Here is a 12736-nt window from a genome sequence, read left to right as displayed (position 1 = left end):
GAGCTAATGAGTTTTGCTTCTGTATTTGCTTGAAAATACACACTAGTGCAGTAGTTGACTGCTTTTATTTAGCTAGGGTGGTAAGGATTTTCTCATTCCACTACTAGTATGTTCACTTGAATTAATCTTTATAAAACTTTGCTTTCATTTTCCTCATCCCTCATATAATATTAATAACCATCACAAGTTCATCTTAAGTGGTCTTAAAGTACGTTTAGCGAGCATGTACACTTTATATTTGAAAGACAATATATCTCTATTGTGTCCCCAAACTTAAAAAATTCAGACTTAATTTTCCAACTATGTTTTCTTCTTACATAGAAGGAGTTAAGGTTGATATAAAAGAATTTCCTGGGCCAGGTGTGGTGGCTCACGCCTGTAATCCCAGCACTTTGGGAGGCCGAGGTGGGTGGATCGTGAGGTCAGGAGATTGAGACCATCCTGGCTAACACGGTGAAACCCCATCTCTACTAAAAATGCAAAAAAATTAGCCTGGTGTGGTGGTGGGCACCTGTAGTCCCAGCTACTCGGGAGGCTGAGGCAGGAGAATGGCGTGAACCCGGGAGGCGGAACTTGCAGTGAGCTGAGATGGCGCCACTGCACTCCTGCCTGGGCGACAGAGTGAGACTCTGTCTCAAAAAACAACAACAACAAAAAAGAGTTCCTGTACTTTTAAAATAAGTTTTGCTTCTAGGCAAATAAGAGATGTAGAAACAGTATACCTTACTCATTGTAATTCCATTTTTATTCAAAACCAATCCTTTTTTATAAATATTCTGCTACTAAGTGATTAATGTGTATTCCTAGACCCTTAGACCACCAAAGTAGAGCCAGAATATAAGCTATCAGAGATATTCTATAAATTCTAATATAGGGGTGATGAAGCCAGCTCTTGCTAGGTATATTTTTTACTAAATATTTAACAGAATTGAATGTTCACTGATGTGTTAGATTTGAGGGTGCCTCCCTCTTTTTTTTTTTCCAAGATATGTCCAAGTATGTGTGCTTGATTTCTGTAATGTATATGTTCAGTATATCTCTATTATCTAGAACTAACTGTAGAACTAACTGTTTTGGGCTACTTTATTGAGTTTCTACTAGGTACTATTAAATTTTGGTTGGAATATGATCTGACTTAGGCAGTTCTACCAGACTCTTTTACATTGTGGTTCTAGAGTTGTTTGAATGAGCATGTAATGACAAAGGAAGATGCTCATGCAGCATTGGGAAACAGTTTTGTTTTTTTGTTTTTTTAAGCCTTGTTTTTGTGGGGAAATTTTTCTTAGTTATATTTGAGTACCTCAACGAATGCATACATCACAGTCTCCTTTGGTTTTTTTCCTGTGGCAGTTGATCAGTCATGTTCAGAAAAATAAAAACTGGGCAGTGAAATGTAAGATACGAAGTTTATCTGATTATGGATTCTTTTCTGATTGGTAGCAGTTAGAAAACCAGATGTCTGTCTGATATAAATTTGGAAATGGAAGAAGCTGTGAAAGCAAACTAATAGGTTCTCTGTAAAACAAGTAGTTGGGAAACAGGTACAATATTTGTAACTTTCATAAAAATGTCTTGGGGTAGTAGCTATATTGAAATATCATGCTTTTTTTTCTCTTCCCTCCTCTCATTTCTGCTCAACAAAATCCCTCTTTGCCAGCTCCCCTGGCATTTTCTCTTTGTGAGAGATGATAAGTGTATAAACTGTATTCTTAGTAACTTTTTATTTGTCCCACATCTTCAGAAAATGTGATGTGTCATTCAAAAATACCTTTCCCTGGATTTAGGCAAGGAAACAAACAAACCATTTTAACCTTCACAGATGATAAAATATATTTTTGGATAAAAATATATCCTGCTTGAAAATCAGTCTATTTTCTATTCTTTGTATTTACTAAAAGGTGTCTAATCCATTTTTTCTCCTAACCCTGTGACATGTTTTCCCAGTGTGGGTGATCACATCCATAAATGGGCAAAAATTTGTTTGGGGAGAGGACAAAAAACCTTAGATAATGCTTTGTGGTCCTCCAAAGTTCAACCCTTCCAACAAAAATCTTTATGTCTTAGTATTGCTCTCACTGAATTTTCTTAGGTGTCACACAGGCAGCTTTGACAGTGAGTTCATGGAACTATGTATAAAATATGTATAATACCAGTGCTACAAAACCATGGCAAATGGATGACTGTACTTTGGAAGACTGATTGCTCGATCTTGAAAACGTATTGTGAGAGGTGGTTTGGACATGCCTGTTGGCTGTCACTGGCACCCTTGTGGATATTATGTTTGATCCTCAGTGCTTTTATGTATGGCCTGGGCTTGAAGAATTAAATAAAATTAGTTTATGTTTTATTATTTTAATTCTTTTTTTTTTTTTTTTTTTTTTGAGACGGAGTCTCGCTCTGTCGCCCAGGCTGAAGTGCCGTGGCCGGATCTCAGCTCACTGCAAGCTCCGCCTCCCGGGTTCACGCCATTCTCCTGCCTCAGCCTCCCGAGTAGCTGGGACTACAGGCGCCCGCCACCTCGCCCGGCTAGTTTTTTTTTTTTTGTATTTTTAGTAGAGACGGGGTTTCACCGTGTTAGCCAGGATGGTCTCGATCTCCTGACCTCGTGATCCACCCGTCTCGGCCTTCCAAAGTGCTGGGATTACAGGCTTGAGCCACCGCGCCCGGCCTATTATTTTAATTCTAACCAAGGTTATTTACCCCATCATTAAATGTCAAATGCTAAAAAGAAAAAATGTTGACAATATCTGAATGAATCTCTAGCACTGGTTAAAAGTAATTTTTTCATATCAAGCAGAAGTTAAAAGTAAGCTCACCAATAATAGTTTAAGAAATTAGTTGGCTGGGCACAGTGGCTCCTATTTGTCATCCCAGCACTTTAGGAGGCCAAAGTGGGAGGATTACTTGAAACCAAGAGTTCAAGACCAGCCTGGACAACATAGTGAGACCCTGTTTCTACAAAACAATTTAAAAATTAACCAGACATGGTGGTGCATGCCTGTAGTCCAAGCTACTTGGGAAGCTAAGGCAGGAGGATGCTTGAGCCCAGCAGTTCAAGGCTGCAGCAAGCTGATCATGCTATTGCATTCCAGCCTGGGTGACAGCTAATGAGACCCTGTCTCTGAAAAAAATTAAAGAAAAATAAATTAATTTTCTCAAATGTTTTTACTTTTGCTAGAAAACAGGATTTTTGAATGATTTTAAAAAAATTGATTGCATTGCTTTTGTGAATTTATATGAGTTGTTAATTTACATTTGTAATTTGATACATTATAATTAAAATGTAGTTATAAGTTTAAGTCAAATAAGTTATAAATTTAAGTCAAATAAGCAGCATCCTGGATTAGTAATGTATCCTTAGTGACAGATTATAATTAGTGTTTTAATCAATAAGTTATACTTGAATATGTTGTCATTAATATTGTAAAAGGTAAGGGTTTGTTTTTTTTTTTGTATACAGAATTTGGGATGACAATAAGCAGATAAGAGATTTTGTGAGAGCTATCCTTGAATATTAGCGTTTTTCCTTGAGGAGACATGGAAGCTTAAGGAAATGAAGCTTGTTGGAAAGAGTTTTGGAAGGGAAAAACTATGGGTTCATCAAAGACTTGTGGAAGCATGGTTTTGTTTTCTGTATCCCTTTGTCACCAAGTTCCTGCCAGAATCCAAGAGCATATTCTGTAACAGGTCTATTGATTTTTAAAAGTTTTATTGTAATTTTGCATAACCTTATATCTTAGATATTTTGTGTTAACTTGATATGAATTTTCCAACGAAGAATTGTGTCATTAGAGACCCATTCTTTATAAACTATAGTTTGTTCTGTAAGCAACTTTTAAACCATCTGAAGATCAGAAACATTGAGAATACCTTTTCATTGAAGCATTTTCTAGAATGTATTAAGTATTTCATGCTTTTAAAAACACCATTTTTATAACATGTTAAAACCTTTCCTACCTTTCCACTGAGAGATTATGAAGATTCATTATTGTTCATTGCTATAATATGTTATGCTACTCACAGGAATCTGGATGTGGGTGGGGGAATCTTAGCCTTAAACTTAATGACTTAGGTTAGGTGGTGTTTTATATTTATCTGCTTTTCACATATCTTCTGTTGGAATACCTATGTTAATAATCCATGTTTGTTTATTCATAGTGCATTGAGCAGCTTTCTACTCTCCCACATGGCATCTAAACATTATTCATTAATTTGTTATAGGCTGGAAAGAACTTAGGCAAGGCTTTCTGGGACAAATAATCACATGAATAAAGTTCAAACCTTCTTTTACAAACCACAGTTCTGATTTTTTTAGACTATGAGGGTTTGAGAGTGATTTACTTCTGAAAAAATGTAAATGGCTTTAAAAAAAAATATTGTTCACCACTGGAAATACATTTTTTTCAGTTTGTTATTCTTGCTTTCAACTTTATGAAATATTAGTGGTTGAGATATTTAGAAATGTGGCTGCTGGATAATTAAGTTGTGACTATAATGTAGGCTAGAGTAAGTTGATTATTTTGTAGCTAATTGGTCTTCACATTTCCTTAACAGATGTCCAGACACAAACGGCCTGGCCAAACAGCACCATGGTTTCTGTTAACTGACAGGTAGTGTAAGACTACTGCTAGTGTTGGCTCATGTATGCTGCGTGTCATTATGAGAAAGAAAAAACTGTGTTTTGCCTAGTAGAGACTTGTCATGTAAGAATAGTACCATTTTAGAGAATGGCAAATTGCCATGACATGGTTTTATTACATGTATATATTTAATAGGCATAAAAGAGGCCCAGAGGAATAGGATGGACATGTTATTAGAGTAGCAGTTCAATATTAATTCCCACTACTTTATAGGTTAAATGGATACAATAATTGATATTAGTAATTTGCTTAATTTTTAGTCCTTTAAGTGCTGAAATTGGTAATCTACAACTGAGATGTCAAGCTTTGAAGAATTATAATTAATTTCTAAGATAATTGTTTTACCAAATTCAAGTAATACTTATTAAATTTGATTTGTTTCATGATCTTGGGTAAATAAGTATAACTAAATGTATAAAATTAAGTTACCTGTACTGGTTTGCTTTTATATGGAAGGTAGAATTTAATTTGTTTTAGTAGGGTCACTCTCGATATTTTTGAAATAATTTTCAAAAATTTGAAAATACTTTAAAACTAAGGACTTAAAAAATACTTAAGACTCAAGTGCATTTATTTATTTATTTATTTATTTATTTATTTATTTATTTAGAGATGGTCTTGCTCTGTCACCCAGGCTGGAGTGAGTGCAATGGTGCGATTTCGGCTCATGTGGCAACTCTTTGAATAATATTAAATATTAACCTGGGACCTACTTAGCAGTTTCTTGAAAGCAATGTTCTCAGCCTTAAATGTTTTTAAAGGTAGTTATATGTATATTTAATTATCTAATTCAAGCCCTCTGTGGTAAAAGTAGCTTGGATTGAATTTTCTTTTTCTTTTTTTTGAGACAAAGTCTTGCTCTGTTGCTCAAGCTAGAGTGCAGTGGCACGAGTTTGGCTCACCACAACCTCTGTCTCCTGGGTTTGAGAAATTCTTGTGCCTCAGACTCCTGAGTAACTGGGATTACAGGCATGTGCCACCATGCCCAGCTAATTTTTTTTTTTTTTTTGAGATGGAGTCTTGTTCTGTTGCCCAGGCTGGAGTACAATGGCACAACCTTGGCTCACTGCAACCCCCGCCTCCTGGGTTCAAGCGATTCTCCTGCCTCAGCCCCCTGAGTAGCTGGGATTACAGGCACCCGCCACCATGCCTGGCTGATTTTTTGTATTTTTAGTAGAGACAGAGTTTCACCAAGTTGGCCAGGCTGGTCTTGAACTCCTTGGCCTCCCAAAGTACTGGGATTACAGGCCTGAGCCACTGTGCCCAGCTTCAAGTGGTTTTAAATGTAATTTACATTTATTTTGGCACACTTTCTGAAGAACTTATATGTTGTTTGATATAATCAAATTTTATCTGCTACTTGAAGGTGCTAGTTTTCATAGATAAACAAAATTAACAAAACACCAATCATTTATATTTGGAATTTGAAGTGTACATTTTTTATTAAAACTCATTGAAGTTATTTTCGTAATTCCTTTAGCATACTCTGACTTAAAAAAGCCCAAGCTGGATAACTTAGAAATACAGCATAAAGGTAAAGGGAAGCACTGGATTACATTTTTAATTTTTTTATTTTGAGAAGGAGTCTTGCTTTGTCACCCAGGCTGGAGTGCAGTGGTGTGATCTTGGCTCACTGCAACCCCTGCCTCCCGGGTTCAAGTGATTCTCCTGCCTCTCCTGCCTCAGTCTCCCAAGTAGCTGGGACTATAGGCGCGTGCCACCACGCCTGTTAATTTGTTTTTGTGGTTTTAGTAGAGACGGGGTTTCACCATGTTAGCCAGGATGGTCTCGATCTCCTGACCTCGTGATCTGCCCATCTCAGCCTCCCAAAGTGCTGAGATTACAGGTGTAAACCATCACGCCTGGCCTACAATTCTTTATAAAGAATAAGCAAAATATAAGGCTGTATCTAGTCTTATGTCCAAAATGTGTAACTTCACCATTAAGAACATTAAGACATAGATTGAGCCAGGTGCGGTGGCTCACGCCTGTAATCCCAACACTTTGGGAGGCCAAGACAGGCGGATCACGAGGTTAGGAGATCAAGACCATCCTGGCTAACACGATGAAACCCTGTCTCTACTAAAAATACAAAAAAATTAGCCGGGCATGGTGGTGGGTGCCTGTAGTCCCAGCTACTTGGAAGGCTGAGGCAGGAGAATGGCATGAACCTGGAAGGCGGAGCTTGCAGTGGGCCGAGATCGCGCCAGTGCACTCCAGCCTGGGCAATGGAGCAAGACTCCATCTCAAAGACATAGATTGTACTGAAAATAATCATCATAACGTAGAACTTAATTAGGATCATTCTCTTTAGAAATTGCATGAATTTTAAAAATTATTGTCTAGGCCGGACACAGTGGCTCATGCCTGTAGTTCCAGCACTTTGGGAGGCCAAGGTGGGTGGATCACTTGAGCCCAGGAGTTTGAGACCAGCCTCAGGCAATATGGAAAACCCATCTCTACAAAAAATGCAAAAATCAGCTGGGGATGGTGGCACAAGCCTGTAGTCCCAGCTACTTGGGAAGATGTAGTGGGAGGATCCCTGGGAGGTCAAGGCTGCAGTGTGCAGAGGCCATGCCACTGCACTCCAGCCTGGATGACAGAATGAGACTCTCAAAAAAAATGTGTGTGTGGCCGGGCGCGGTGGCTCAAGCCTGTAATCCCAGCACTTTGGGAGGCCGAGACGGGCGGATCACGAGGTCAGGAGATCGAGACCACCCTGGCTAACACGGTGAAACCCCGTCTCTACTAAAAACTACAAAAAACTAGCCGGGCGAGGTGGCGGGCACCTGTAGTCCCAGCTACTCGGGAGGCTGAGGCAGGAGAATGGCGTGAACCCGGGAGGCGGAGCTTGCAGTGAGCTGAGATCCGGCCACTGCACTCCAGCCCGGGCGACAGAGCAAGACTCCGTCTCAAAAAAAAAAAAAAAAATGTGTGTGTGTGTGTACACACACATAGAACAAGAGAGAGAATAGTCAATATGATAATAGCTTTGGTTTAACATTTTAAGAATATACTTTTAACATAAGACATTTTAAGAGGTTGTGCTGAACTTAATATAAAATGAGCCACTGCTTTATAATCAAAATCCCATTCATCATAAGTATAGGCAAAATATGGCTTTTGTTAAAGAAATCTGTTTATTTCTTAACTTCATTATTGCTATTATTTCTAAAAATTTTTTTCTGGGGCTCTGCTATTGAGGCCTTTATATTAATTTCCTAGAGCTGCTACAAGTTACCAAAAACTCGGCAGCATAAAACAGCAGCAGTTTATCAGAGTTCTAGAGGCTAGAAGTCTAAAATTGAGTTTGTGTCAAGGTTGATTCCTTCTGGATACTCTGAGGGAGAATCCCTTCCATGCCTGTTATTGCTTCTGGTTGCAGCTAGTAATTCTTGGACATACCAGTCCAATTTCTTCCTCCATCTTTATGAGGCATTCCCCTATTTCCAATCTTCCTCTCCTTTTCTTACAGGGCAACAGTCATTGGATTTGGGGCCCACTCTAAATGCAGGGTGATCTTATCTGGAGATCTTTAATTACATGTGCAAAGACCGTTTCCAAATAAGGTTGCAATGACAGATACTGGGAGTTAGGACTTGGATATATCTTTTTCTGGGGGACACAAGTCAACTCACTATAGTATTATAGGATTTTTTTTTTTTTTTGGTATGCTTTAGTTTTTCTGAAAATGGTTGAGATGTAAAATTCTGTGTGGTTGTATTAAGCGTTTATTCAAATTCAGCAATCATGCTTTGAATGCCTGTGAGTTGCTGTGAAGAGATGGAGGAAAGATTAGGAGCCTGGCTCTGAGTTCTTAAATTATGGAAGATGCAGACATAAATACAACTAAATTTGAGTTGAAATTGATAATTACTATGGAATATCGGTACAAAGTTCCATTGAAATTTAGGGTAAGCCTAAGAAAGATACCAAGGAAAGACTTCATTGAAAGGGAATTCTATTTGAATTTGGCTTTGAAGGATGATAGGATCTTAAATGGCAAAAATTGGATAGTATAAGACGTAGCATAAAATCAAGGAGGTGGAATTTTACAGGAGGTGGGGTTGAAGGTATTGTTTAATAGTACTGTCTTGGAGAGTTAGGACATAAGTGTGATTATTAAGTAACATTTGAAACAGTATATGACTACAGGTATCAAAATATGTGCTGTATTGCTAGAGAAATGAGATTGATCTGGACTGCAATATTTGTTAGGTTTTACCTTGAAGGATGGGTTAGCTTGAATAGAGGCTAAGTGAGAGAAAATCTAGTTTCAACATGAAGGAGCAGAATAAGGCCTGGAGTTGAGAATGAGCATGTCACTCAATATTTGAGGACCTAGCATTTTCAAAGACATTATGGTGTCACCTCTTGTCTGTGGATTCAAGTGTTAAGTTGCATGCCATTCTGAGTAGCGTAATGAAATCTCACACTCATTGTCCCACCCTGCACAAGAGTCATCCCCTTGTCCAGCCTATCCATGCTGTGTATGCTATCCACCATTAGACACTTAATCATCTTGGTTATCCTATCAACTATTGCAGTATTGTAGTGCTTGTGTTCAGGTAACCCTTATTTTACTTTATAGTGGCCCCAAGGTATAAGTGTGGAGATGATGGCAATTGGATATGCCAAAGATAAGTCATAAACTGAAAAGGTGAAGGTACTTGAGAAGAAAATTATATGCAGAGATTTACAAATCTTCATGAAATTGTGAAGGAAAAACATTCGTGCTAGTTTTAAGATGAAAAAGGCATTAACCCATTTATGCCTAGTGTTTTATTATTGGAATGCTAAGCTTATGGGAGTTATTTATATCCTGCTGCTCAACGTCATTGCCAAGGTCTGATTTTTCACAAATTTTGCAACCTCTGGCATAAATGGATTAAATTTGTGGGTGGAAGACATGGACAGAAAGAAATGTGTTCCAACTGACGTCAGTGTGTTGCCCCGAAAGCACTGAGCCTATACCAACATTCAGCAAGGGATCCCCTGAAATGAGTGATACCAAGCCATTTGCTGCAAATAGGGATGGTTACACAGATTCAAGAATGGGTTTGGACTGAAGTATTTAAGAATTACTGAAGAGGTTGTATCTGTTGATGAAGAAGCTGCTGCCTCATTTCCAACAGAGTTGAAGTTGATTAAGGAGAAAGGATACCATTCAAACCAAGTTTTCAATTGCAGTATCAGGCTCTTGTGGAAGAAGATGTCCAATAGAACTTACATTCATAAAACTGCAAATGCGGCGGCATCAGGGCATACAACATGGAAGAACAGATTAACTCTGGTACTATATGGCATTGCTGTAGCCCATACGATAAAGCTAGGTGTAGTGTATAGATTGAAGAACCTACATGCTCTCGAAAACAAAACAAAAAATTATGTGTCCTGGCAACCTAATCAGTGTGGGTGACAGCCATCTTTGTGGAATGGTTCCACCAATGCTTCATCCCAGAAGTGAAAAAATACTTGAAAGAGAAAGGGTTAGAATTTAAAGTATTAATAATGGACAATACATGAATCTGTCTGCTATGAAAATAAAAATGTTGAGGTGGCATTTTTACCTCCAGATAAAACCTTACTGCCTCAGTCCCTGACCAGGGCATCATTTGGTTTGTCAAGGCCACATACAACTGCCTGATATTTGAACACATTTGATCAGCAATTGCTGCAGACCCTAATATGTATATAATGCAGTGCTGGCAATCATTCACTATTGCTCATGCCATAATATTCATCAAAGCTGCAGTGGATGAATTAAAACCAGAAACAGGTAAATTCCTGCTGGAAAAATGTGGAATGATACCATAAATGACTTAAAGGCTTCCTAGGGACCCATGGCAATTTTAAATCATGTAGCAAGACAATCCTTCACAAAACTTGTGAAGAAGGATTTGCTGACGTGCTTGATGAAGAGGAGCATATCAAAGGCCATCAAGAAGTGTTAACAAATTAGGAATTGGAAGAACTTGTTGAGTCATCTACAGAGAGAGAGGAGATAAACTGAAGCAGAATCGCCAACAGAGACATTAATTAAACTTGCCAAAGTATTTTGAATTGCACAGACATTAAAGAACAGAACTATAGAATATGATCCTCAGATGGGACACAGCATTAAAGTCACCAATATGATCACCAAAGGATTATAATCTCTGCAGCAACACTTCGATGAGCTGAAAAGTGTCAACAACTTCTGGTTACAGTGTTCTTCCAAAATTTTTCAGCAAAAAGACCCCCAAAAGAAAAATCCTTCACCTATTGAGGATCCCCAACCATCAACATTGTCTGATCCTTAACCATCAACATTACCTTGGCTTAGTGATCCAGGATCACCCGAAGCTATTTTGATGATAATGTAGCCTAACTACATCACTTACACCTACATCAGTCACCGCATTTCATCTCTTTGTTTAGGCACTGTATGACATCCCACAACCTCACAAGGGTGAGTACAAGATATTTTGAGAGAGAAACCACATTTGCATAACTTACTACAATATATTATTGCAATTACTCCATTTTGTTAGCCGTTGTTAATCTCTTAATGTGCCTAATTACAAATTAAACTTGATCATAATTATGTATGCATAGGAAAAAACAGGCTGGACGTGGTGCCTCACGCCTGTAATCCCAGCACTTTGGGAAGCTGAGGCGGGTACATCACTTGAGCTTAGGCGTTCGAGACCAGCCTGGGCAACATGGCGAAAGTAATTAGTCATTCAGAAATATGTATATACCAACATACTAATATCTGTTTCAGCTATAAATACTTCTAACATTTCACATGTATCTTTATGTAATCACCACAATCAAACTACAGAACTTTTCCACCACAAGGCTCCCTTTATAGCCACATTCTCCTTCCCTTCAGTCCCAAGACCTGAACCAAGAATCTTGTTTCCCATCTCTATTGCTTTATTATTTAAGAATGTTACAAAAACAGAATCATACAGTGTGTAAAACTAGGATTGTCCCCCCAAACCACCCAAGCATAATTCCCTTGAGGTCCATCCAATTTGTTACATGTATCAGTAGTTTGTTCCTTCATATTACTCTTTAGTATTCTATGGTGTGGACATACTAAACCATTCATTCTCTTTTTGAAGGACATCCAGGTTGTTTCTGGTTTTGGCTATTGTAAATGAAGGTACTATGTAACATTTGTGAATGTTAAGTTTTAACTTCTCAGGGATAACTGTCAAGTAGTACAAATGCCAGGTTATATGTTAAATGCATGTTTAGTTTTATAAGAAACTGCCAAGAATATTTTCCACAGTAGCTCTACTATTTCATATCTCACCAGCAACGTATGAGTGGTCCACTTATCCAATTTCTCTTGCATCCTAGCAAAACAACTCTAAAATTTATCATTTGGAACTGTCTTTTCTTTCTGCAATGGTATTACTTGTCCTTTTAGAATTGAAATCAAGGGAAGAAAGGTTAGATTTACTCCAGCCTCCCATTTGATACTAGCCGTAGTTAACAATCTCCTTTACAACATGTGATCATTATTGCCACTTAACACTTCCAGGATTGGGGAGTAGTATCTTTCTTTCTGAGGGAGTTTATATCAGTTTGGATAACAGATTCTCATTGTTCATTTTACTGCTTTCCTATTTCTTCCTCATATTCTATAAAAGGCACAACAATAAATCTAAGCTTGTTAAAACAGAAACAAAAACAAGTACTAAAACAGGAGGGTTTTTGTAAAACTGTCAATTAGGATTTTAATTCATGGTCAGTGAAGACCTCCAGGATTTTCCCTGCACTGCATTTTCTTGCCTTTTTCTTTCAGATGCAGGGATCCAGAGTCCATCTCCATGTGCCCCCTCTTATGTAACATCATCCTAGCTCCAGATTCTTTAATCGGTGTCCTTTCCCCAGACATACATTAGGTGTATGGCTCCAGGTTATGACAGCAGCCTTCCAGAAGCCTTAGACACCTGAAAGTGATAGCAGTGCAGAAGCAGAAAGGTGCCTAAGGATTTCTACCAGCTTGTGGTAGAAGAGTGGCTTGTCTGGATGGTTTGAGGGAAATGACCAAATAATAACCTATCTACACCAAGCATTGTACTTTCCTATATGCTATT

Source organism: Macaca nemestrina, chromosome 1, assembly GCF_043159975.1.
Source record: "Macaca nemestrina isolate mMacNem1 chromosome 1, mMacNem.hap1, whole genome shotgun sequence".
Taxonomy (NCBI): domain Eukaryota; kingdom Metazoa; phylum Chordata; class Mammalia; order Primates; family Cercopithecidae; genus Macaca; species Macaca nemestrina.
This window is presented reverse-complemented; position numbering follows the sequence as displayed.